We start from the raw sequence: 25,104 nt of genomic DNA, 5'->3' as shown, positions 1-25,104 counted from the left end.
AACAGCCACTCGGGAGAAGTGTATGGTGTTTCCTGAAACATCTATAAAACAAAGCAACAGAGCCTAGGGCACTTCCACTTATGGTCCTATAGCTTAGGGAAATTAAAATCAAAAAGACACAGCCACCCCAAAGGTTGGGACGGCTCTGTTTACAAGAACCTGGTTTACGGTACAAGTTCAATATCGCAGAAAGTGAAAAATGGATAAAGAAGTTGTGGTACTTACGTACAATGCAGTATCACTCAGCAATGAAATCTATGTCATCAGGCCCGTAGCAGCATAATGAGTGGATTCAGGTATGATGATTCTAACTGAAATAAGTCACACAGAAAAACAAACATCATAAGATATCACTAATACACGGAATGTAAACTTGGCTACACAGGAAGTGAATTACAAAACAGAACAGGGTCTCAAATTTAGAAAACCAACTTATGCTTGCTTAAGGGGAAAGGTGAGTTGGGGTGCTGCATAAAACCAGAGATTGAAATGAGCACAGATAAAGTTCCTTAAGCCAAATATGGAATAGACAAGAGCTACTCCTTGCTCAACGAAATGGACTCAACACCCCATATTAAACGCCTAAGAGTGTACCTGACTAGGAAGTATCTTAAAACCTATGGATTGCTATGTCTCCGAAAGAGAATCAAGCGTGTGTACAGGGGCATAAACGCAGCAGTGATAGGATTGGAGAAGTTCGGTGAGCAAATGAAGACCCTTTGAAGTCATATTGCATGGTACCCATTCCACGGGTCTCAACTCTCCAGGTTTAAGGCATTCTTCCTTCAGCTAAAACATGCATGTGGAACCCAGAGTATGATCAACCGTGTGATTGGGAGACGTGTTCCAATATGTGTCAGTTTTGGTCCCCTGGTACTCGGGTGCAACATTCCAGACGCTTTACTAACACTCTCCCGACTTGGAGAGTCAGTGCCTTTAACCTCCTGTTTGGCCCAGTTTGCAATTTCTGCGGAAGATGAACAGGAATAGGGAGAACCAATGACAGACTAGCTGGAGGTGTCTGGATGGGCAAATTTAACTCTCATTTCGCACCAGGAAGAGGAATTAACCAAAGGCTCAGCGTTCCGTGCCGGAACCAGATTAGGGCCTGAAGCCAAATTGCGGGGTTGCGGCCAGCTCACGAGAAAGCGAGTTGAAGAAAGGAGCTCAGGGGCACTGTAATTCACAAACCTGCAGAGTTATAAATGACAGCTATCGTCCAAAAATATACTGAAGTAAGGCTGCCAAGAGGACTTGAAAGCGGGGCAGAATTGCAGGAAACCGATTTCAGGAGGTAGACTGGAATTGCATGTAAAGTATAGGAAAAGAGGCAGAACGTCCACAATGATGCACTTGGCCAGAAAGAGCGTATGCGTTTTTGCCTGAATATATTCAGGAAAAAACGCATATGCCCTTTTTGGCCAACCAAGCAAGCTTGCAAAGGAAATCTGCACTACAATGAAGTCTCACTGCCCCACGCTCAAAAGGGTCATCTGAAAAAAGTGTAAAATCCAGAAAGGCAGGACAGGCCATGGAGAACTGGGAGCCTTGTTATGCTGATGGGCGGGATGTAAATTGCCAACAGCCACTCGGGAGAAGTGTATGGTGTTTCCTGAAACATCTAAGAAACAAAACAACAGAGCCTAGGGCACTTCCACTTATGGTCCTATAGCTTAGGGAAATTAAAATCAAAAAGACACAGCCACCCCAAATTTTGGGACGGTTCTGTTTACAAGAACCTCGTTTATGGTACAAGTTCAATATCACAGAAAGCGAAAAATGGATAAAGAAGTTGTGGTACTTACGTACAATGCAATATCACTCGGCAATGAAATCTATGTCATCAGGCCCGTAGCAGCATAATGAGTGGATTCAGGTACGATGATTCTAAGTGAAATAAGTCACACAGAAAGAGAAACTTCATAAGATATCACTACTACATGGAATGTAAACTTGGCTACACAGGAACTGAATTACAAAACAGAACAGGGTCTCAAATGTAGAAAACCAACTTATGCTTGCTTAAGGGGAAAGGTGAGTTGGGGTGCTGCATAAAACCAGAGATTGAACTTCCACAGATACCGTTCCATAAGCCAAATATATAATAGACAATAGCTACTCCTTGTTCAACGAAGTGAACTCAACACCCCATATAAAACGCTTAAGAATATACCTGACTAGTAAGAATCTTAAAACCTATGGATTTATATGTCTCCGAAAGAGAATCAAGCGTGTGTACAGCGGCATAAACGCAGCAGTCATAGGATTGATGAGGATCGGTGAGCAAATGCAGACCCTTTGAAGTCTTATTGCATGCTACCCATTCCACGGGTCTCAACTCTCCAAGTTTAAGGGATTCTTCCTTCAGCTAAAACATGCATGTGGAACCCAGAGTATGATCCACCGTGTGTTCGGGAAACGTGTTCAAATGTGTCTCAGTTTTCGTCCCCTGGTACTCGGGTGCAACATTCCAGAAGCTTTACTAACACTCTCCCCACTTGGAGAGTCAGTGCCTTTAACCTCCTGTTTGGCCCAGTTTGCAATTTCTGCGGAAAATGAACAGGAATAGTGAGAACCAATGAGAGACTAGCTAGAGGTGTCTGGACGGGCAAATTTAACTCTCATTTCCCACCAGGTAGAGGAATGAACCAAAGGCTCAGCGTGCCGTGCCAGAACCACACTAGGGTCTGAAGCAATCCTGCGGTGTTGCGGCCAGCTCACAAGAAAGCGAGTTGAAGAAAGGAGCTCAGGGGCACTGTCATTCACAAACCTGCAGAGTTATAAATGACAGCTATCGTCCAAAAATATATTGAAGGAAGGCTGCCAAGAGGACTAGAAAGCGGGGCAGAATTGCAGGAAACCGATTTCAGGAGGTATCGGGAGTCGGTCTTAAAGCATAGGAAAAGAGACAGAACTTGGAAAATAATGCACTTGGCAAAAAAGGGCATATGTGTTTTATCCAGAGCTCTCATAACTGAGGGGAGGAGATTCCCAGCAGCCTCCAACTGCCACCTGAGGTCTCACATTGCCAAGGCAACATGAGCAAGCCAGGCAGGAGTTACCTCACAGCAGAGGTCCCACCTCACAGAAGGGTGAGAAACCCAGCCAACCTCAGACTCTCACCAGAGGGCCTACATCACCAAGGGGATGGGAACCAGGCAGGAGTGTCTTCACACCAGTGGGGCCACATCATCGAAAGGTGAGGTACTCAGCACATGTGTCCTCAAACCAGAGGACCCACATCTCCAAGGGCCTCGGAGTGAGGCAGGCAGGAGTAGCCTCACAACACTGGGCCCATAGAATAAAAAAGTGAGGAATCCAGCAGTTGGAACCTCCCAGTAGGCGGCCCAGAGCACCGAGGCTATGGGATCCAGGCCACTCTGAACTCACAGAAGAGGGCCCATGTCATGAAACTGAGCAACCCAGCCATTGGGACCTCAGAGCAGGAGGCCCACATCCCCATGGGGATGGAAATCTGGTAGGAGTGTCCTCGCACCACTGAGAACATATCAGAAAATTTTGGGCGACCAGCAGTTAGGGCCTGACGCCAGAGGACCCTCATCACCAAGGGAAGGAGGCTCCCAGCAGGCTCCAACTGCCACCAGAGGGCTGACGTCGCCAAGGCGATGTGTGCCAACCAGGCACGAATGACCTCACAGCAGAGGGCCCACCTCAGAGAAGTGTGACGAACCCAGTCAGGATCAGACTCGCACCAGAGGGCCCACATCACCAAATGGATTGGAACCAGGCAGGAGTGTCCTCACATGAGTAGGGCCACATCATCTAAAGGTGAGGAACCCAGAACATGTGGCTTCAAACCATAGGACACCCATCACCAAGGGGCTGGGAGTGAGGCAGGCAGGAGGAGCCTCATAACAGAGCGCCCAAAAATAAGAAAGGTGAGGAATCCAGCATTTGGAACCTCCCAGCAGGCGGCCCAGAGCACAGAGGCTAGGGGATCCAGGCCGGAGTGAACTAACACCAGACAGCCCACATCATGAAACTGTGAGCAACCCAGACATTGGGACCTCAGAGCAGAAGGCCCACATCCCCATAGTGATGGGAACATGACAGGAGTGTCCTGGCATCACTGGGCTCACATCAGAAAACTTGGGGTGCTCAGAAGTTAGGGCCTGACGCTAGAGGGCACTCATCACCGAGAGGAGGAGGCTCCCAGCAGGCTCCAGCTGCCACCAGAGGGCCAACGTCGCCAAGGCGATGTGTGCCAGCCCGGCAGGAGTGACCTCACAGCAGAGGGCCCACCTCACAGAAGGGTGAGGAACACAGCCAGGATCAGACTCTCACCAGAGGGCCCACATCACCAAGGGGATGGGAACCAGGCAGGAGTGTCCCCACACCAGTGGGACATCATCATCGAAAGGTGAGGATCCCAGCACATGTGTCCTCAAACCAGAGGAACCACATCACCAAGGGGTTCAGAATGAGGCTGGCAGGACCGGCCTCACAACACAGGGTCCATAGAATATAAAAGTTGAGGAATCCAGCAGTTGGAACCTCCCAGCAAGCGGCCCAGAGCACCGAGGCTATGGGATCCAGGCCGCAGTGAACTCACAGCAGAGGGCCCACATCATGAACCTGTGAGCAGCCCAGCCGTTGGGACCTCAGAACAGAAGGCCCACATCCCCATGGGAATGGGAACCTGGCTGGAGTGTCCTCGCACCACTGGGCGCACATCAGAAAATGTGGGGAGCCCACCATTTAGGGCCTGATGCCAGAGGGCCGTCATCACCGAGAGGAGGAGGCACCCTGCATGCTCCAACTGCCACCAGAGGGCTCACGTCTCCAAGGTGACGTGTGCCAGCCAGGCAGGAGTGACCTCACAGCAGAGGGCCTACCTCACAGAACGTTGAGGAACCCAGCCAGGATTAGACTCTCGCCAGAGCGCCCACCTCACCAAGGGGATGGGAACCCGGCAGGAGTGTCCTCACACGAGTGGGGCCACATCATCGAAAGGTGAGGAACGCAGCACATGTGGCCTCAAGCCATAGGGCAGTCATCACCAAGGGGCTGGCAGTGAGGCAGGCAGGAGGAGCCTCACAACAGAGGGCACATAGAATAAAAAAGTTGAGGAATCCAGCAGTTGGAACCTTCCAGCAAGTGGCCCAGAGCACCGAGGCTATGGGATCCAGGCCTCAGTGAACTCACAGCAGAGGGCCCACATCATGAACCTGTGAGCAGCCCAGCCGTTGGGACCTCAGAACAGAAGGTCCACATCCCCATTGGGATGGGAACCTGGCAGGAGTGGCTTCGCACCACTTAACACATATCAGAAAATATTAGGAACCCAGCAGTTAGGGCCTGACGCCAGGGGGCCCTCATAAGTGAGGGGAGGAGACTCCCAGTAGGTTCCAACTGCCAACAGAGGGCCCACGTCTACAAGGTGGCATGCGCCAGCCAGGTAGTAGTGACCTCACAGCAGAGGGCATATCTCACAGAAGGGTGAGGAACCGAGGCAGGATGAGACTCTCACCAGAGGGCCCACAACACCAAGGGGATGGGAACCAGTCAGGACTGTCCTCCCACCAGTGGGGCCACATCATCGAAAGGTGAGGAACCCAGCACATGTGGCCTCAAATCAGAGGACACATATCACAAAGGGAATGGGAGTGAGGCAGGCAGGAGTAGCCTAAAAACAGAGGGCCCAAAGAATAAGAAAGGTGAGGAATCCAGCAGTTGGAACCTCCCAGCAGGTGGCCGAGAGCACAGAAGCTATGGGATGCAGGCAGGAGTGAACTAACAGCAGAGAGCCCACATCATGAAACTGTGAGCAACCCAGGCGTTGGGACCTCAGAGCAGAAGGCCCACACCCGAATGGGGATGTGAACCTGGCTGGAGTGTCCTCGCACCACTGGGCGCACATCACAAAATGTGGGGAGCCCAGCAGTTAGGGCCTGACGCCAGAGGGCCCTCATCACTGAGGGGAGGAGGCCCCCAGCAGGCTCCAAGTGCCACCAGAGGGCTCATGTCCACAAGGCGAGGTGAGCAAGCCAGGCAGGAGTGACCTCACAGCGGACGGCCCACCTCACAGATGGGTGAGGAACCCAGCCAGGATCAGACTCTCAACAGAGGGCCCACATCACCAAGGGGATATGAACCAGGCAGGAGTCTCCTAAGACCATTGGTCCCACATCATCGAAAGGTGAGGAACCCAGCACATGTGGCCTCAAACCAGACGACACACATCACGAAGGGGCTGGGAGTGAGGCAGGCAGGAGGATCCTCACAACAGAGGGCCCAAAAAATTAAAAAAGTGAGGAATCCAGCAGTTGGAACCTCCCAGCAGGCGGCCAAGAGCACAGAGGCTATGGGATCCAGGCCTCTGTGAACTAACACCAGAGAGCCCACATCATGAAAATGTGAACAACCCAGCCGTTGGGACCTCAGAGCAGAAGGCCCACATCCCCATGGAGATGGGATCCTAAGAGGAGTGCCAAAGCATCACTGGGCTCACTAAGAAAAGTTGGTGAGCCCAGCAGTTAGGGCCTGACGCAAGAAGGCCCGCATCACCGGGGGGAGGTGATTCCCAGCACACTCCAACTGCCACCACACCGCTGACTTCACCAAGGCAATGTGTGCCAGCCATGCAGGAGTGACCTATCAGCAGAGGGCCTCCCTCACAGAAGGGTGAGGAACACAGCCAGGAACCGACTCTCACCAGGGGGTCCACATAACCACGTGGATGAGAACCAGGCAGGAGTGTCCTCACACTAGTGGGGCCACATCATCGAAAGGTGAGACACCCAGCAAAGGTGGCCACAAACCAGAGGACCCACATCACCAAGGGGTTGAGAGTGAGGTAGGTGTCTGGACGGGCATATTTAACACTCATTTCCCACCAGGAAGAGGAATTAACCAAAGGCTCAGCATGCCCTGCCAGAAGCAGATTAGGGCCTGAAGCAGTTTTGCGGGTTTGCAGCCAGCTCACAAGAAAGCGAGTTGAAGAAAGGAGCTCAGGGGCCCTGCAATTCACAAACCTGCAGAGTTATAAATGACAGATAACGTCGAAAAATATATTGAAGTAAGGCTGCGAAGAGAACTTGAAAGCGGGGCAGAATTTCAGGAAACGGATTTCAGGAGGTAGACTGGATTTGCATTTAAAGCATAGGAAAAGAGGCAGAACATCGACAATGATGCACTTGGCAAAAAAGGGCGTATGAGTTTGTTCCTGAATATATTCAGGAAAACACGCATACGCCCTTTTTGGCAAACCAAGCAAGCTAGCAATGGAAATCCGAACTACTATGAAGTGTCACTTCCCCCTGGTCTAAAGGGCCATCTGAGAAAAGTGTAAAATCCAGAAAGGCAAGACAGGCCATGGGGAAAAAGGAGCCTTGTTATGCTGATGGGCGGGATGTAAATTGCCAACAGCCACTCTGGAGAAGTGTATGGTGTTTCCTGATACATCTGAAAAACAAAGCAACAGAGTCTAGGGCATTTCCACTTATGGTCCTATAGCTTAGGAAAATTAAAATCAAAAAGACACAGCCACCCCAAAATTTGGGACGGCTCTGTTTACAGGAACCTCTTCTACAGTTCAAGTTAAATATCCCAGAGAACAAATAATTGATAAAGATGTTGCGGTACTTACGTACAACAGAATACCACTCAGCAATGAAATCTGTGTCACCAGGCCTGTACCAACATAATGAGTGGATTGAGGCACGATGATTCTAAGTGAAATAAGTCACACAGAAAAAGAAACATCATAAGGTATCACTACTAAACGGAATGTAAACTTGGCTACACAGGAACTGAATTACAAAACAGAACAGGGTCTCAAATGTAGAAAACAAACTTATGCTTGCTTAAGGGGAAAGGTGAGTTGGGGTGCTGCATAAAACCAGAGTTTGAAATTAGCACAGATACCGTTCCATAAGCCAAATATGTAATAGACAAGACCTACCCCTTGCTCAACGAAATGGACTCAACAATGAGGTATCACCTCACACCTGTTAGAATGGGCATCATCTGAAAATCTACAAACAACAAATGCTGGAAAGGGTGTGGAGAAAAGGAAGCCTCTTTCACTATTGTTGGGAATATAAATTGATACAGTCACTATGGAGAACAATATGGAGTTTCTTAAGAAACTAATAATAGAATTACCCTATGATACAGCAATCCCAGTACTGGACATATACCCAGACAATACCATAAATCAAAAAGAGACATTCACCACAATGTTCATTGCATCACTATTTACAATATCGAGGTAATGGAAGCAACCTAAATGCCCACAGACAGACGAATGCATAAAGATGTGGTACATATATAAAATGGAATATTACTAAGCCATGAAAGGAATGAAATTGGGTCATTTGTAGAGACGTCGATGGATCTAGAGACTGTCATACAGAGTGAAGTAAGTCAGAAAGAGAAAAACAAATCTTGTATATTCATGCATCTATGTGGAACCTAGAAAAACTGTACAGATTAACCATTTTGCAAGGCATAAATAGAGCAACAGATGTAGACAACAATCGTATGGACAACAAGGGGGGAAAGCTCTTGAGGGGTGGTGGTGGGAGGAGTTGAGAGATTGGGATTGGCATGTAAACATTTATATGTATAAAATAGATAACCAATAAGAACCTGCTGTATAAAAATATAAAATAAAATTCAAAATTAAAAAGAAATAAAATTTAAAAAACAAAACAGAAAAAACAATTATTCCCTTCACATACATGTATTTATATGAATAAATTATTTCCATGCTTATATCTGTAAATACAAAAAAGAGGAATAAAATCTACCTTGAACCAAAAACGAAAAAGAGAAAAAAAAAAAACAGAAACCACCAGTTACACAGAGGAAAACCGTATCAGGGCACTTGCTCCAGTTGTAAACAATTCTGAAGTTGGTCAGTGGTGGGGAATTGTCTCCCATTCAGCCAGCAGCCCCCACACCACAAGCGTCCTCATTGCAAAGCTGGGACACCGTGCGGAGGCATCTGTGAGTAAACGTGAGCTGAGCCCCAGGCCAGTTGCTGCTGAACTGTTCCCACCCTTCCCAGGTAAAACACCTGAATATATACAAGGACTTGAAAGCCTAGAGGAAGGGCCATGGAGCCACACGAGTGACAGCATGCCAGCTGACTTGGTGCCTGCAGGCCAGTCAGGATGGTCCTGGCCCTGGGTGCTCTTCTGGAAGATTTCCATTTCCCCATTTCCCTGCCTGAGATACCCGTCCTGTCCCTGCCCCCACTGCTTTTTTCCTTCCTCACCTCTGCCCAGGGAGAAATTCCAGCAGCAGGTATGGGTGACACATCCTCTTCTTTAGCAGGTGGCAGCCTGGCAACTGCTGCAGAAAGTCCAGCAGAGCCCCACTCACACTGGGCCACCCACAAAGCCGTGGCCTCTCACTCCCTCCCACCAGCCCAGCCCCGAGACTGCTGACAGGGCAGAGAAAATGGCGTCAGGCACAGCTGCAGGGGCTCTTGCTGCCTGGAGTGGTATTTATGTTGATCTCAGCCCCGGCACACCTGGGGAGGGCAGGCCGGCACGGTAAGGCTGCCCAGGTCAGCCAATCATCACCCCTCAGGGGCTCACAGTTGAAGAAAATGGAACTTGCTGAACCGGCCAGGTCCAAGGAACAGGTGTGGGCTCCTGAGAGTCAGGATAGACAAGGGGCTGCAGCTTTGGCTTGTTTTCTAATCATTTTATCTGGCCCATGAGTGGGAGACAACTTCAAGAAAACCCTCTCCTAATGAGAGGAACCCAGGAGTCAGGGAGAGGAGGGGTGGGTGGTGGTTGGAGACAGAGGCCTGGTGCCCTGGGTGCAGTGGAAGTGTCTGGAAGACCAGGTGGAGGGAGGCCACACAGAGTGATGCCCAGGGTCACAGACCTGTCGGAGCTGCTGTTTGTTAGTTCAAGTCCTGCTCTGAGGTGCTCTGTGTCAGCTCTGAGCGACAGGTGAGCTGGGGGTGCTCTTCAATGAGGGCTATGTGCACGGTTCCTGTGTGCCCAGCCCTGCCACGGTACCTGCAAGGGTAGCTCTGTATCCTGGGAGGGGCCTGACCATGAGAGCCCCGTGGGCTGGGTTGGGGGTGGGGTACCTGCCCAGGAGAGCTCCATATCCTGGGATTGGCCTGACCACGAGAGCCCCATGGGCTGCTGAGGACCTGGTAAAGGATGTCAGGACAGTCAGTGAAGCCACCGAGGATATACCTCCAGTTGCTCCTGATTCCTACACCCTGCTGGTCATTCTACCAACCACCAGGACATGGTATTCTGTATTAGTCTTCAATGATGCCTTCTTTTGTATTCCATTAGTCCCAGAGTCACAAGAAATTTTGGCTTGTGAGTGGCAGGACTCAACATACAACTAAAACAATACTTCCGGGCCGTCTTGCCCCAAGGGTTCAAAAATTCCCACACCATCTTTGGGGAAAGCTTAGCTAAAGACCGAAAAGTTCTACCTCTGGAAAAGGAAACCCTCCTTCAATATGCAGATGACATTCTGATCGCCAGCCCTACTAAGGAGGCCTCTGAACTACCAAGCCAATAAAGGATAGAAGTTGTCCAAGAAAAAGCTCAAATATCACAGACTGCGGTGACCTGCCTGGGCTTCATTCTCACACAAGGTCGGAGAAGCCCATCCCAGGAAAGGGAAGAAACCATTTGCAGCCTTACCCCTTTCTAAAACTAGAAGACAGCTTAGGTGTTCCTGGGGAGGCCAGGGTTTGCTGCTTCTGGATCCCTAACTACAGTCTACTAGCTGGGCCTCTATATGAAACACTGAAAGGAAAAGATGATGATCCTTTTGAACAGAATCCAGAAGTGGCCTTTCAAGAATGGAAAGAGCAGTCAATTCAGACCCTTGCCCTGGAACTCCCTAATTGAGCTAAACCCTTTGACCTTTCCATTCCCGGTGAAAGGTGAATCGCCATTGGAGAATTAGTGCAAAAACTGGGACCACTTGAAATGGAACAACGCAAGAATGCCATCCAGGTAGGATAAACTACAGTCACCAAGGGGCTTGGCCCACTGCCACATCTGGCCAAGATACTGGCGGTATCTAAAAACCTGGAAATCAGCAGCCCAAAAGGCCACCTCCCTCCTAAGGGAAAAGGACCCCACGTGGTGATCCTAATCACCAACCATGCCCTGAAGTTGCAGGGTTCGCTCCGTGGGCACACCGACCTCGGGTGAGGAGGCCCTCCAACTCCAACATCCAGAGAGATAACCGGGGGCAACAGGGCACCATGACGACTCGTGTGAACATCACTTGACCTGGAGTTTCTCTCATAAAACAACAATAGTGTGTCCCGAAGGAGTAGACTACTGCTTGCAGGACTTACTGCACCCGGAGGGGAGCTAATAATCTTGGTGGGGGAACCGTATATCACACTGTCACCATAGAAAAGCCTACAGACACCGTGATGATGGTGGCCAATAAGACCGGCTGGACTCCTGTTTACTTCAAAAGGCTGTTGACTCAGTGGCCATCATGGTCCTTGATCACCACTGACCCTGGACTGTCTGGGAGTTGAGCGGGCAAGGCTCTGACACCTGGTGCTGTTTTTACGTTAATTCAGGGGCCTAATTGAAGAAAGAGCAGACTACTGGTCAGAGCATCTAGGCTGGCAGAAACGGTCAGCCTAAGGTGGCCGAACAAATGTGGGGCGGGGTGAAATCGGCCCCCACAGCGTCTCTGCACATCTCTTTCCTGGACCCTCAAAGGTCATTAGAATCTATAACACTTCCAATGCTGGTGCTCAGGCGGACGAGCAGGGAGGCAGGGGTCCTGGGGCCAATCAACGTCACCTGGAGGCTGCTGGGGAGAAGCTCTGACCCTCGTCCCCTGGTATGAGGGCTCCCAACTCAGCACTCAGCAGTTACAGAAGAAGGGTCTGCACCCTCAGCACTCCAAGAATGAGGAACGGGACAAAAGGCAGAGGAGGGGTTTGTCCTCAGCAAAGCCCATTAAAAATCCCTGGGAGATAAAAATAGAATCTGGGCAATAAAGTCAAGTCTGACCTTTTTTATCCTTTGTGCTTTGTCTAATTTCACGTGCTCCTAGGGTCCCGCATGCAGAGGTTCCACACTCGGCACTTCAGACCAGATTTCCTAGTGCAGAATGGCTGGGTCGACACCTCAGCTCCTGGGGCCCAGTGCAGACTCCGAGATATAGAGCCTGAGCTGCAGCCAACCCGGCCCTCGAGAGCTCCGCCCCCTCCCTCCCACTGACTCTGACAGGATCTCTACACAGCAGCCCAGCCCACAGCCCACGGGGTAGTGCATGCTCTCACCTCTCCATTCTCTGATCAAAATATAAAGTTTCCTTTGCTTGGGAACCAAACTCAGTCTCGATCTGTTGGCCCCAATGACACTGGGCAGGGGGACACTTGTTGGGGTCCACTCTGGAGGATCAGTAACAGAAATTGAGACTATTGTAACTTCAATGAACAGATGTGTGAGCCAAACTGTAGTTAACATAGAACAGTTTAGAAGGCTCGGGTAAAATAAGATGTTTCTAACACTTCCATTTGATATTTCCATCACTTTATCATAAGCAAGTTCAGTGAAAAGGTTTGTCTTATTTGTCAGGTCAATATTAGAGAAATGAAGTGATTTCTTTCCAAGGATGTACATCTAATAATCTTGGTTAAAGCTTCAATCTTGTTTTAAATGCTTTTCCATTGAAAATGATACCTCTCTTTCAGCTCCCCCATTTCTGAGAAGTATAAAATCTTATAATTTATTATTATCAAAGGGGAAAGGTGGGAGGAGGGATAAATTAACAGTTTGGAATTAACATATACACACTGCTATGTATAAAGTAGATCATCAACAAGGAACTACTGGATAGCACAGGGAACTACACTCAATATTTTGCAATAACCTATAAGGGGAAATAATCGGAAAAAGAATAGATATTTTTATTGACATCATCTATCAATGACAGTTAAAGTGTAACCTAAGGGAAGCCGGTGGTGAGTGCTTCTGACCCTGAAGACTTCAATCATCTAAAGTTTGGACTCTGCCTACTTCCCAAGGCCCTTAATGAACATATGTGTAGCCGTAGCTTAAAAAACTCCCCAGTTTGGGTTTCGGGGAGACACTGATTTTGAAAAAGCCCTGGTGTTCTCCTTACATGAATGGGACTCTTCCTACTGCTAAAACATGTCTGTCACATCCAGAGGATGGTATACCGTCTGATCGGGAAGAGTTTGGAAAAGGCATCTCATCTCCTCATCTCCTGGTGCTCGGGTTCACCCCTCCAGCGTCTTTACTAACAGTCTCCCCACTTGGAGATGTCAGCACTGTCAACATCCTGTTGTGTACAGTTTGGAATTTGTCCAGAGGATGAAGCGGAAGGATGAGGAACAATGAGAGACAAGTCCTAGGTGTTCAGACAGGCACATGTCACTCTAATTTCCAATCAGGAAGACGAATTGACCAAAGGCTAGGGTTGCCCATGGAAACAGTATAGGGCTTGAGGAAATCCCACTGCTTTGTGGCCAGTTCCCATAAACACAAGTTGAACAATGGAACTCAGGGGCAGTAAAATTCACGAAACTGCAGAGTTGAAAATATCTATCACTGAAAAATGTCTTGAGGAAAGTCAGAGAAAAGGATTGGTAAGCAAGGGAGAATGGCAGGAAAGGGATTTGAGGAGGTAGAAAGGACTCACCATTAAGCACAAGAAAAGGGGCTGAACATTGGCAACATTGCAGTTGGCCAAAAAGGCTGTATGCGTTTTTTTCTGTACATATTCAAGAAAAGGGCATACATTTTTTAGCCAACCAAACAGGTGGGCACTGGAAATCAATACTACAAAAGATATCACTTCGCATCAGTCAGAAGAGCCATCCTCATAAAGTGTAAACACCAGAAATGCAGGACAGGACAAGGAGAAGAGGGAGCCCTGTGAGGCTTATAGTGGAAATGTATATTGCCAACGGCCATTCTGGAGAAGTGTATTGTGTTTACTAAAGCATCTAAAAAATGAGCTACAGAGCATAGGGCACTTGCACTCATGGGCGTATATCTTGGGAAAAACAAAAATCGAGAGGACACAGGCACCCCAATGTTTACTGCCTCTCTGTTTAAAAGATCCTCGACTAGGATAGAACTTAAATGTCTCTGGAGGGAAAAAATGGATAGAGATGTGGTACTTATGTAGAGTGGAATATTACTCAGCCTGGAAATCAATGAAATATGGCCAGTTGTAACAACTCCAGAGGAGTTACGTATGATCATTCTAAGTGACATAATTCAAAAAGAAAAAGACACATATCATAAGATATCACTTAAAGGTGGAATCCAAAATGGCTACACATGAAATAAATTACAAAACAAAAACATAGTCAAATATGTAGAAATCACGCGTAAGGCTGCTAAACGGGAAAGGTGGGGAGGGGTGAGGCATCATCCAGGAGGTTGAAATTAGCAAAGATACCATTCCAAATACCAAACTGATAATCAACAAGGCCTACACGGTAGCTAAAAGAACTGCACTCAGCACACTCAAGTCACCGGAAAAGAATATCTATGACTGGTAAGAATCTGAAAAAGAATTTATTGATGTCTCTCTGTACGTGAATCAAGTGGATGTACAGCAGCAAGAAACAGAGCTTTGAAAATCAGCTGTAACCAATATAGTAATAAATTGAAAAAAATAAACGACAGAGAGACAGAGAAAACCTCTTACAACTTTTCCTCAGGGACGGTGATGCAACATGGATTGAACACATCTAGACCCACAGCAGGATGAGACATAAGGCTGGAAACTGTTCACGCTAAGAGAAATGTGAGGTTGGTGAGGAAATGCACACCCTTTAAAGTAATACTACCTGGTACCCATTCAATGGGTCCCAAATCTGCAGGTTCAAGGAATCTTCCTACAGCTAAAACATGCATGGAAAACCCAGAGGACTGTACACCATGTGATCGGGAGATGTGTCTAAAATGCACCTCATTTATCCTCTCCTGGTGCTCCTGTTCATCATTCCAGCCACGTTACTTAGAATCTCCCCACTTAGAGAATCAGCACATTTAAACTTCTGTTTCACACATTTTGCAAATTGTGAGGAGAATGAACGGGAAGAGGGGGAACCAATGAGAGAATAGTTGTAGGGGTTTGGACGGGCACATGTCACTCTAATTTCCCATTAAGAATAACAATTAAAAAAAGGCTCAGCCCGCCTCGCCGGAGCCAAAATAGGGCCTGAAGCAATCCTGCGGCTTTGAGGCCAGCTCAGAAAAGAGCAACTTAAAAAATGGAGCTCAGGGTCACTGCAATTCACAAACCTGCAGAGTTATAAATGAAAACTAACGTCCAAAAATATGTTGAGGTAAGGCAAAGAAGAGGATCTGAATGCAAGACAGAATTGCAAGAAACAGATTTCAAGAGATAGATTGGACTCGTCTTTAAAGCACATGAAAAGCAGCAGAATTTCGACAATGATGCAGTTGGCCCAAAAGGGAGTATGCGTTTTTTCCTGAATATATCCAGGAAAAAAGGCATACGCCCTTTATGGGCAACCAAGCAAGCAAGCAATGCAAATGTGCACAACAAAGAAGTCTCATTTCCCAGAGGTCAAAAGGGCCATCTGAAAAAATTGTAAAAACCAGAAATGCAGGATAGGCCATGGAGAACAGGGAGCCTTTATACGCTGATGGACAGTGTGTGAACTGCCGAGAGCTACTCTGGAGAAGTGTATGGTGGTTCCTAAATCATCTAAAAAACAGAGCTACAGAGCATAGGGCACTTCCAATCATGGAAGTATATCTAGGGAAGTCTAAAATCAACAAGACACAAGCACACCACAATTTAGGGCTACTCTGTTTACAAGAACCTCAACTTCAGTACACCTTAAATATCCCAGGAAAGAGAAAAATGGATAAAGAAAATGTGGTACTTATGTACAATGGAATATCTCTTCACCATGAAATCAATGTAATAAGGCTAGTAGAAGGATAAAGAGTGGATTTAGGTCCGATAATACTACTTGAAATAAGTCAAACAGAAAAAGAAACATATCATAAGATATCACTTATAGAGGGAGGATAAATATGGCTGCACAAAAAATGAATTACAAAACAGAACAGTGTCTCACATTTAGAAAACACACTTATGTCACCTTAAGGGGAAAGGAGAGGTGGGGTGATGCATAAAACCAGAGTTTGAAATAAGCACAGATACCGCTCAATAAACCAAATAGGTATTAGACAAGATCTACACCTTGCTCAATGAACTGGCCTCAACACACCCTATACACCGCAGAGAAATATATCTGAGTAATAAGAATCTTAAAGCCCATGTATTGATATATCTCCATAAGGGAATCAAGTGTGTGCAGAGCGGCACAAACACAGCAGTGAAAATGAGCTAAACCCCATTATAGAAATAAATTTTAAAACCAAAACGCAGAAACAATGAAAGAGAGAAAACTTCTTACAAAATTCGCTCAGGGGCTGTGATGCAACCTGGAATGACCACATATAAACCCACAGCTGGATAAGACATAAGGCTGGACACTTGGGGCTGAGAGGATTGGTGAGCTTTGCTGAGCAACTGCCGAAAGTTTAATGCAATACTTCATGCTACTCATTCCAAGGGTCCCAACACTGCAGGTTGAAGGGAATCTTCCTACAGCTAAAACATGCATGGGAAATCCAGCAGATGCTATACCATATGATCGGGAAAGGTTTCTAAAACGCACCTCATTTTCCTCTCCTGGGGCTCCGGATCAACATTCCAGCCACTTTACTAACAACATCCTCACATGGAGAGTCAATGCCTTTAAGTTCCGGTATCGCACAGTCTGCAGTTAGTGCGGAGGATGAATGTGAATAGGGGGAACCAGTGAGAAAATAGCTGTAGCGGTTTCAATGCCCACATGTCACTCTAATTTCACATAGGAAGAAGAATTAACCAAAGGCACAGCAAGGTGCCCCAGAAGAAGAATAGGGCCTGAAGATATCCTGTGGATATGAGGCAAGATCACAAAAATAAGAGCTGAAAAATGGAACTAAGTGCAACTGCAATTCAAAAACCTGCAAAGTTATAAAGGCCAACTATTTTCCAAAAGTATATTGAGGTAAGGCTATGAAGAGGCACTGACAGCAAGGCAGAATTGCAGGAAACCGATTTCAGGAGGTAGACTGGAATTGCATGTAAAGCATAGGAAAAGAGGCAGAATGTCCATAATGATGCACTTGGCCAAAAAGGGCATATGCGTTTTTTCCATTCAGGAAGAAATGCATACGCCCTTTTTGGCCAACCAAGCAAGCTTGCAAATGAAATCTTCACTACAATGAAGTCTCACTGCCCCCTGGTCAAGAGGGCCATCTCAAAATGTGTAAAATCCAGAAAAGCAGGACAGGCCATGGAGAACTGGGAGCCTTGTTATGCTGATGGGCGGGATGTAAATTGCCAACAGCCACTCGGGAGAAGTGTATGGTGTTTCCTGAAACGTCCAAAAAACAAAGCAACAGAGCCTAGGGCACTTCCACTTATGGTCCTATAGCTTAGGGAAATTAAAATCAAAAAGACACAGCCACCCCAAAGTTTGGGAGGGCTCTGTTTATAAGAACCTCGTTTACAGTACAAGTTCAATATCACAGAAAGCGAAAAACGGATAAAGTAGTTGTGGTACTTACATACAATGCAGTATCACTCAGCAATGAAATCTATGTCATCAGGCCCGTAGCATCACAACGTGTGGATTCAGGTACGATGATTCTAAGTGAAATAAGTCACACAGAAAAAGAAACATCATAAGATATCACTAGTACACGGAATGTAAACTTCGCTACACAGGAACTGAATTTCAAAGAAGAAAAGGGTCTCAAATGTAGAAAACCAACTTATGCTTGCTTAAGGGGAAAGGTGAGTTGGGGTGCTGCATAAAACCTGAGATTGAAATTGGCACAGATACAGTTCCATAAGCGAAATATGTAATAGACAAGAGCTACCCCTTCTTCAACGAAGTGGACTCAATACCTCATATTAAACGCCTAAGAATATACCTGACTAGTAAGAATCTTAAAACCTATGGAATTATAGGTCTCCGAAAGTGAATCAAGAGTGTGTACAGCGGCATAAATTCAGCAGTGATAGGATTGGTGAGGTTCGGTGAGCAAATGCAGACCCTTTGAAGTCATATTGCATGGTACCCATTACATGGGTCTCAACTCTCCAGGTTTAAGGGATTCTTCCTTCAAGTAAAAGATGCATGTGGAACCCAGAGTATGATCCACCGTGTGTTCGGGAAACGTGTTCAAATGTGTCTCAGTTTTCGTCCCCTCGTACTTGGGTGCAACATTCCAGACGCTTTACTAACACTCTCCCCACTTGGAGAGTCAGTGCCTTTAACCTCCTGTTTGGCCCAGTTTGCAATTTCTTTGGAAAATGAACAGGAATAGGGAGAACCAATGAGAGACTAGTTGGAGGTGTCTGGACGGGCAAATTTAACTCTCATTTCCCACCAGGAAGAGGAATTAACCAAAGGCTCTGCGTGCCGTGCCGGAACCACACTAGGGCCTGAAGCAATCCTGCGGTGTTGCAGCCAGCTCACAAGAAAGCGAGTTGAAGAAAGGAGCTCAGGGGCACTGTAATTCACAAACCTGCAGAGTTATAAATGACAGCTATCGTCCAAAAATATATTGAACTAAGGCACCCAAGACGACTTGACAGCGGAGCAGAAGTGCAGGAAACCGATTACAAGAGGTAGACTGGAATTGCTTGTAAAGCATAGGAAAAGAGGCAGAACGTCCACAATGATGCACTTGGCCAAAAAGGGCGTATGCGTTTTTTCCTGAATATATTCAGGAAAAAACGCATACACACTTTTTGGCCAACCAAGCAAGCTTACAAAGGAAATCTGCACTACAATGATGTCTCACTGACCCCCAGTCAAAAGGGCCATCTGAAAAAAGTGTAAAATCCAGACAGGCAGGACAGGCCATAAAGAACTGGGAGCCTTGTTATGCTGATGGGCGGGATGTAAATTGCCAACAGCCACTCTGGAAAAGTGTATGGTGTTTCCTGAAACATCTAATAAACAAAGCAGCAGAGCCTAGGGCACTTCCACTTATATTCCTATAGCTTAGGGAAATTAAAATCCAAAAGACACACCACCCCAATGTTTGGGATGGCTCTGTTTACAAGAACCTCATTTACGGTACAAGTTCAATATCACAGAAAGTGAAAAATGGATAAAGAAGTTGTGGTACTTACGTACAATGCAATATCACTCAGCAATGAAATCTATGTCATCAGGCCCATAGCAGCATAATGAGTGGATTCAGGTACGATGATTCTAAGTGAAATAAGTCACACAGAAAAACAAACATCATAAGATATCACTACTATACGGAATGTAAACTTGGCTACACAGGAACTGAATTACAAAACAGAACAGGGTCTCAAATGTAGAAAACCAACTTATGCTTGCTTAAGGGGAAAGGTGAGTTGGGGTGCTGCATAAAACCAGAGATTGAAATTAGCACAGATACCGTTCCATAAGCCAAATACGTAATAGACAAGAGCTACTACTTGCTCATTGAAGTGGACTCAACACCGCATATTAAACGCCTAAGAATATACCTGACTATAAGAATCTTAAAACCTATGGATTTATATGTCTCCGAAAGAGAATCAAGCGTGTGTACAGCTGCATAAACGCAGCAGTGATAGGATTGGTGAGGTTCGGTGAGCAAATGCAGACCCTTTGAAGTCATATTGCATGGTACCCATTCCATGGGTCTCAACTCTCCAGGTTTAAGGGATTCTTCCTTCAGCTAAAACATGCATGTGGAACCCAGAGTATGATCAACCGTGTGATCGGGAAACGTGTTCAAATATGTCTCACTTTTCGACCCCTGGTAGTCGGGGGCAACATTCCAGACGCTTTACTAACACTCTCCCAACTTGTAGAGTCAGTGCCTTTAACCTCCTGTTTGGCCCAGTTTGCAATTTCTGCGGAAGATGAACAGGAATAGGAGAACCAATGAGAGACTAGCTGGAGGTGTCTGGACGGGCAAATTTAACTCTCATTTGCCACCAGGAAGAGGAATTAACCAAAGGCTCAGCGTGCCATGCCGGAACCAGATTAGGGCCTGAAGCAATCCTGCGGTGTTGCGGCCAGCTCACAAGAAAGCGAGTTGAAGAAAGGAGCTCAGGGGCACTGTAATTCACAAACCTGCAGAGTTATGAATGACAGCTATCGTCCAAAAATATACTGAAGTAAGGCTGCCAAGAGGACTTGAAAGCGGGACAGAATTGCAGGAAACCGATTTCAGGAGGTAGACTGGAATTGCATTTAAAGCATAGGAAAAGAGGCAGAACGTCCACAATGATGCACTTGGCCAAAAAGGGCGTATGCGTTTTTTCCTGAATATATTCAGGAAAAAACGCATACGCCCTTTTTGGCCAACCAAGCAAGCTTGCAAAGAAATCTGCACTACAATGAAGTCTCACTTCCCCTGGTCAAAAGGGCCATATGAAAAAAGTGTAAAATCCAGAAAGGCAGGACAGGCCATGGAGAACTGGGAGCCTTGTTATGCTGATGGGCGGGATGTAAATTGCCAAGAGCCACTCAGGAGAAGTGTATGGTGTTTCCTGAAACATCTAAAAAACAAAGCAACAGAGCCTAGGGCACTTCCACTTATGGTCCTATAGCTTAGGGAAATTAAAATCAAAAAGACACAGCCACCGCAAAGTTTGGGATGGCTCTGTTTACAAAAACCTCGTTTAAGGTGCAAGGTCAATATCGCAGAAAGCGAACAATGGATAAAGAAGTTGTGGTACTTACGTACAATGCAATATCACTCAGCAATGAAATCTATGTCATCAGGCCCGTAGCAGCATAATGAGTGGATTCAGGTATGATGATTCTAACTGAAATAAGTCACACAGAAAAAGAAACATCATAAGATATCACTAATACACGGAATGTAAACTTGGCTACACGGGAACTGAATTACAAAACAGAACAGGGTCTCAAATTTAGAAAACCAACTTATGCTTGCTTAAGGGGAAAGGTGAGTTGGGGTGCTGCATAAAACCAGAGATTGAAATGAGCACAGATAAAGTTCCTTAAGCCAAATATGGAATAGACAAGAGCTACTCCTTGCTCAACGAAATGGGCTCAACACCCCATATTAAACGCCTGAGAATGTACCTGACTAGTAAGTATCTTAAAACCTATGGATTGCTATGTCTCCGAAAGAGAATCAAGCGTGTGTACAGGGGCATAAATGCAGTAGTGATAGGATTGGAGAGGTTCGGTGAGCAAATGAAGACCCTTTGAAGTCATATTGCATGGTACCCATTCCACGGGTCTCAAATCTCCAGGTTGAAGGGATTCTTCCTTCAGCTAAAACATGCATGTGGAACCCAGAGTATGATCAACCGTGTGATCGGGAGACGTGTTCAAATATGTCTCAGTTTTCGACCCCTGGTACTCGGGTGCAACATTCCAGACGCTTTACTAACACTCTCCCGACTTGGAGAGTCAGTGCCTTTAACCTCCTGTTTGGCCCAGTTTGCAATTTCTGCGGAAGATGAACAGGAATAGGAGAACCAATGAGAGACTAGCTGGAGGTGTCTGGACGGGCAAATTTAACTCTCATTTGCCACCAGGAAGAGGAATTAACCAAAGGCTCAGCGTGCCGTGCCGGAAAGGGATTAGGGCCTGAAGCAATCCTGCGGTGTTGCGGCCAGCTCACGAGAAAGCGAGTTGAAGAAAGGAGCTCAGGGGCACTGTCATTCACAAACCTGCAGAGTTATGAATGACAGCTATCGTCCAAAAATATACTGAAGTAAGGCTGCCAAGAGGACTTGAAAGCGGGGCAGAATTGCAGGAAACCGATTTCAGGAGGTAGACTGGAATTGCATTTAAAGCATAGGAAAAGAGGCAGAACGTCCACAATGATGCACTTGGCCAAAAAGGGCGTATGCGTTTTTTCCTGAATATATTCAGGAAAAAACGCATACGCCCTTTTTGGCCAACCAAGCAAGCTTGCAAAGAAATCTGCACTACAATGAAGTCTCACTGCCCCCCTGTCAAAAGGGCCATCTGAAAAAAGTGTAAAATCCAGAAAGGCAGGACAGGCCATGGAGAACTGGGAGCCTTGTTATGCTGATGGGCGGGATGTAAATTGCCAAGAGCCACTCGGGAGAAGTGTATGGTGTTTCCTGAAACATCTAAAAAACAAAGCAACAGATCCTAGGGCACTTCCACTTATGGTCCTATAGCTTAGGGAAATTAAAATCAAAAAGACACAGCCACCCCAAAGTTTGGGACGGCTCTGTTTACAAGAACCTCGTTTACAGTGCAAGGTCAATATCGCAGAAAGCGAACAATGGATAAAGAAGTTGTGGTACTTACGTACAATGCAATATCACTCAGCAATGAAATCTATGTCATCAGGCCCGTAGCAGCATAATGAGTGGATTCAGGTATGATGATTCTAACTGAAATAAGTCACACAGAAAAAGAAACATCATAAGATATCACTAATACACGGAATGTAAACTTGGCTACACAGGAACTGAATTACAAAACAGAACAGGGTCTCAAATTTAGAAAACCAACTTATGCTTGCTTAAGGGGAAAGGTGAGTTGGGGTGCTGCATAAAACCAGAGATTGAAATGAGCACAGATAAAGTTCCTTAAGCCAAATATGGAATAGACAAGAGCTACTCCTTGCTCAACGAAATGGGCTCAACACCCCATATTAAACGCCTAAGAATGTACCTGACTAGTAAGTATCTTAAAACCTATGGATTGCTATGTCTCCGAAAGAGAATCAAGCGTGTGTACAGGGTATAAACGCAGCAGTGATAGGATTGGAGAGGTTCGGTGAGCAAATGAAGACCCTTTGAAGTCATATTGCATGGTACCCATTCCACGGGTCTCAACTCTCCAGGTTGAAGGGATTCTTCCTTCAGCTAAAACATGCATGTGGAACCCAGAGTATGATCAACCGTGTGATCGGGAGACGTGTTCAAATATGTCTCAGTTTTCGACCCCTGGTACTCGAGTGCAACATTCCAGACGCTTTACTAACACTCTCCCGAATTGTAGAGTCAGTGCCTTTAACCTCCTGTTTGGCCCAGTTTGCAATTTCTGCGGAAGATGAACAGGAATAGGAGAACCAATGAGAGACTAGCTGGAGGTGTCTGGACGGGCAAATTTAACTCTCATTTGCCACCAGGAAGAGGAATTAACCAAAGGCTCAGCGTGCCGTGCCGGAACCAGATTAGGGCCTGAAGCAATCCTGCGGTGTTGAGGCCAGCTCACAAGAAAGCGAGTTGAAGAAAGGAGCTCAGGGGCACTGTAATTCAAAAACCTGCAGAGTTATGAATGACAGCTATCGTCCAAAAATATACTGAAGTAAGGCTGCCAAGAGGACTTGAAAGCGGGGCAGAATTGCAGGAAACCGATTTCAGGAGGTAGACTGGAATTGCATTTAAAGCATAGGAATAGAGGCAGAACGTGGACAATGATGCAGTTGGCCAAAAAGGGCGTATGCGTTTTTTCCTGAATATATTCAGGAAAAAACGCATACGCCCTTTTTGGCCAACCAAGCAAGCTTGCAAAGAAATCTGCACTACAATGAAGTCTCACTTCCCCCCCGGTCAAAAGGACCATCTGAAAAAAGTGTAAAATCCAGAAAGGCAGGACAGGCCATGGAGAACTGGGAGCCTTGTTATGCTGATGGGCGGGATGTAAATTGCCAAGAGCAACTCGGGAGAAGTGTATGGTGTTTCCTGAAACATCTAAAAAACAAAGCAACAGAGCCTAGGGCACTTCCACTTATGGTCCTATAGCTTAGGGAAATTAAAATCAAAAAGACACAGCCACCCCAAAGTTTGGGACGGCTCTGTTTACAAGAACCTCGTTTACGGTGCAAGGTCAATATCGCAGAAAGCGAACAATGGATAAAGAAGTTGTGGTACTTACGTACAATGCAATATCACTCAGCAATGAAATCTATGTCATCAGGCCCGTAGCAGCATAATGAGTGGATTCAGGTATGATGATTCTAACTGAAATAAGTCACACAGAAAAAGAAACATCATAAGATATCACTAATACACGCAATGTAAACTTGGCTACACAGGAACTGAATTACAAAACAGAACAGGGTCTCAAATTTAGAAAACCAACTTATGCTTGCTTAAGGGGAAAGGTGAGTTGGGGTGCTGCATAAAACCAGAGATTGTAATGAGCACAGATAAAGTTCCTTAAGCCAAATATGGAATAGACAAGAGCTACTCCTTGCTCAACGAAATGGGCTCAACACCGCATATTAAACGCCTAAGAATGTACCTGACTAGTAAGTATCTTAAAACCTATGGATTGCTATGTCTCCGAAAGAGAATCAAGCGTGTGTACAGGGGCATAAACGCAGCAGTGATAGGATTGGAGAGGTTCGGTGAGCAAATGAAGACCCTTTGAAGTCATATTGCATGGTACCCATTCCACGGGTCTCAACTCTCCAGGTTGAAGGGATTCTTCCTTCAGCTAAAACATGCATGTGGAACCCAGAGTATGATCAACCGTGTGATCGGGAGACGTGTTCAAATATGTCTCAGTTTTCGACCCCTGGTACTCGGGTGCAACATTCCAGACGCTTTACTAACACTCTCCCGACTTGGAGAGTCAGTGCCTTTAACCTCCTGTTTGGCCCAGTTTGCAATTTCTGCGGAAGATGAACAGGAATAGGAGAACCAATGAGAGACTAGCTGGAGGTGTCTGGACGGGCAAATTTAACTCTCATTTGCCACCAGGAAGAGGAATTAACCAAAGGCTCAGCGTGCCGTGCCGGAAAGGGATTAGGGCCTGAAGCAATCCTGCGGTGTTGCGGCCAGCTCACGAGAAAGCGAGTTGAAGAAAGGAGCTCAGGGGCACTGTCATTCACAAACCTGCAGAGTTATGAATGACAGCTATCGTCCAAAAATATACTGAAGTAAGGCTGCCAAGAGGACTTGAAAGCGGGGCAGAATTGCAGGAAACCGATTTCAGGAGGTAGACTGGAATTGCATTTAAAGCATAGGAAAAGAGGCAGAACGTCCACAATGATGCACTTGGCCAAAAAGGGCGTATGCGTTTTTTCCTGAATA

This window comes from Lagenorhynchus albirostris, chromosome 4, assembly GCF_949774975.1.
Source record: "Lagenorhynchus albirostris chromosome 4, mLagAlb1.1, whole genome shotgun sequence".
NCBI classification, from domain to species: Eukaryota; Metazoa; Chordata; class Mammalia; order Artiodactyla; family Delphinidae; genus Lagenorhynchus; species Lagenorhynchus albirostris.
The sequence above is the reverse complement of the archived record's forward strand: the minus strand, read 5'-3'. Positions refer to the sequence as shown.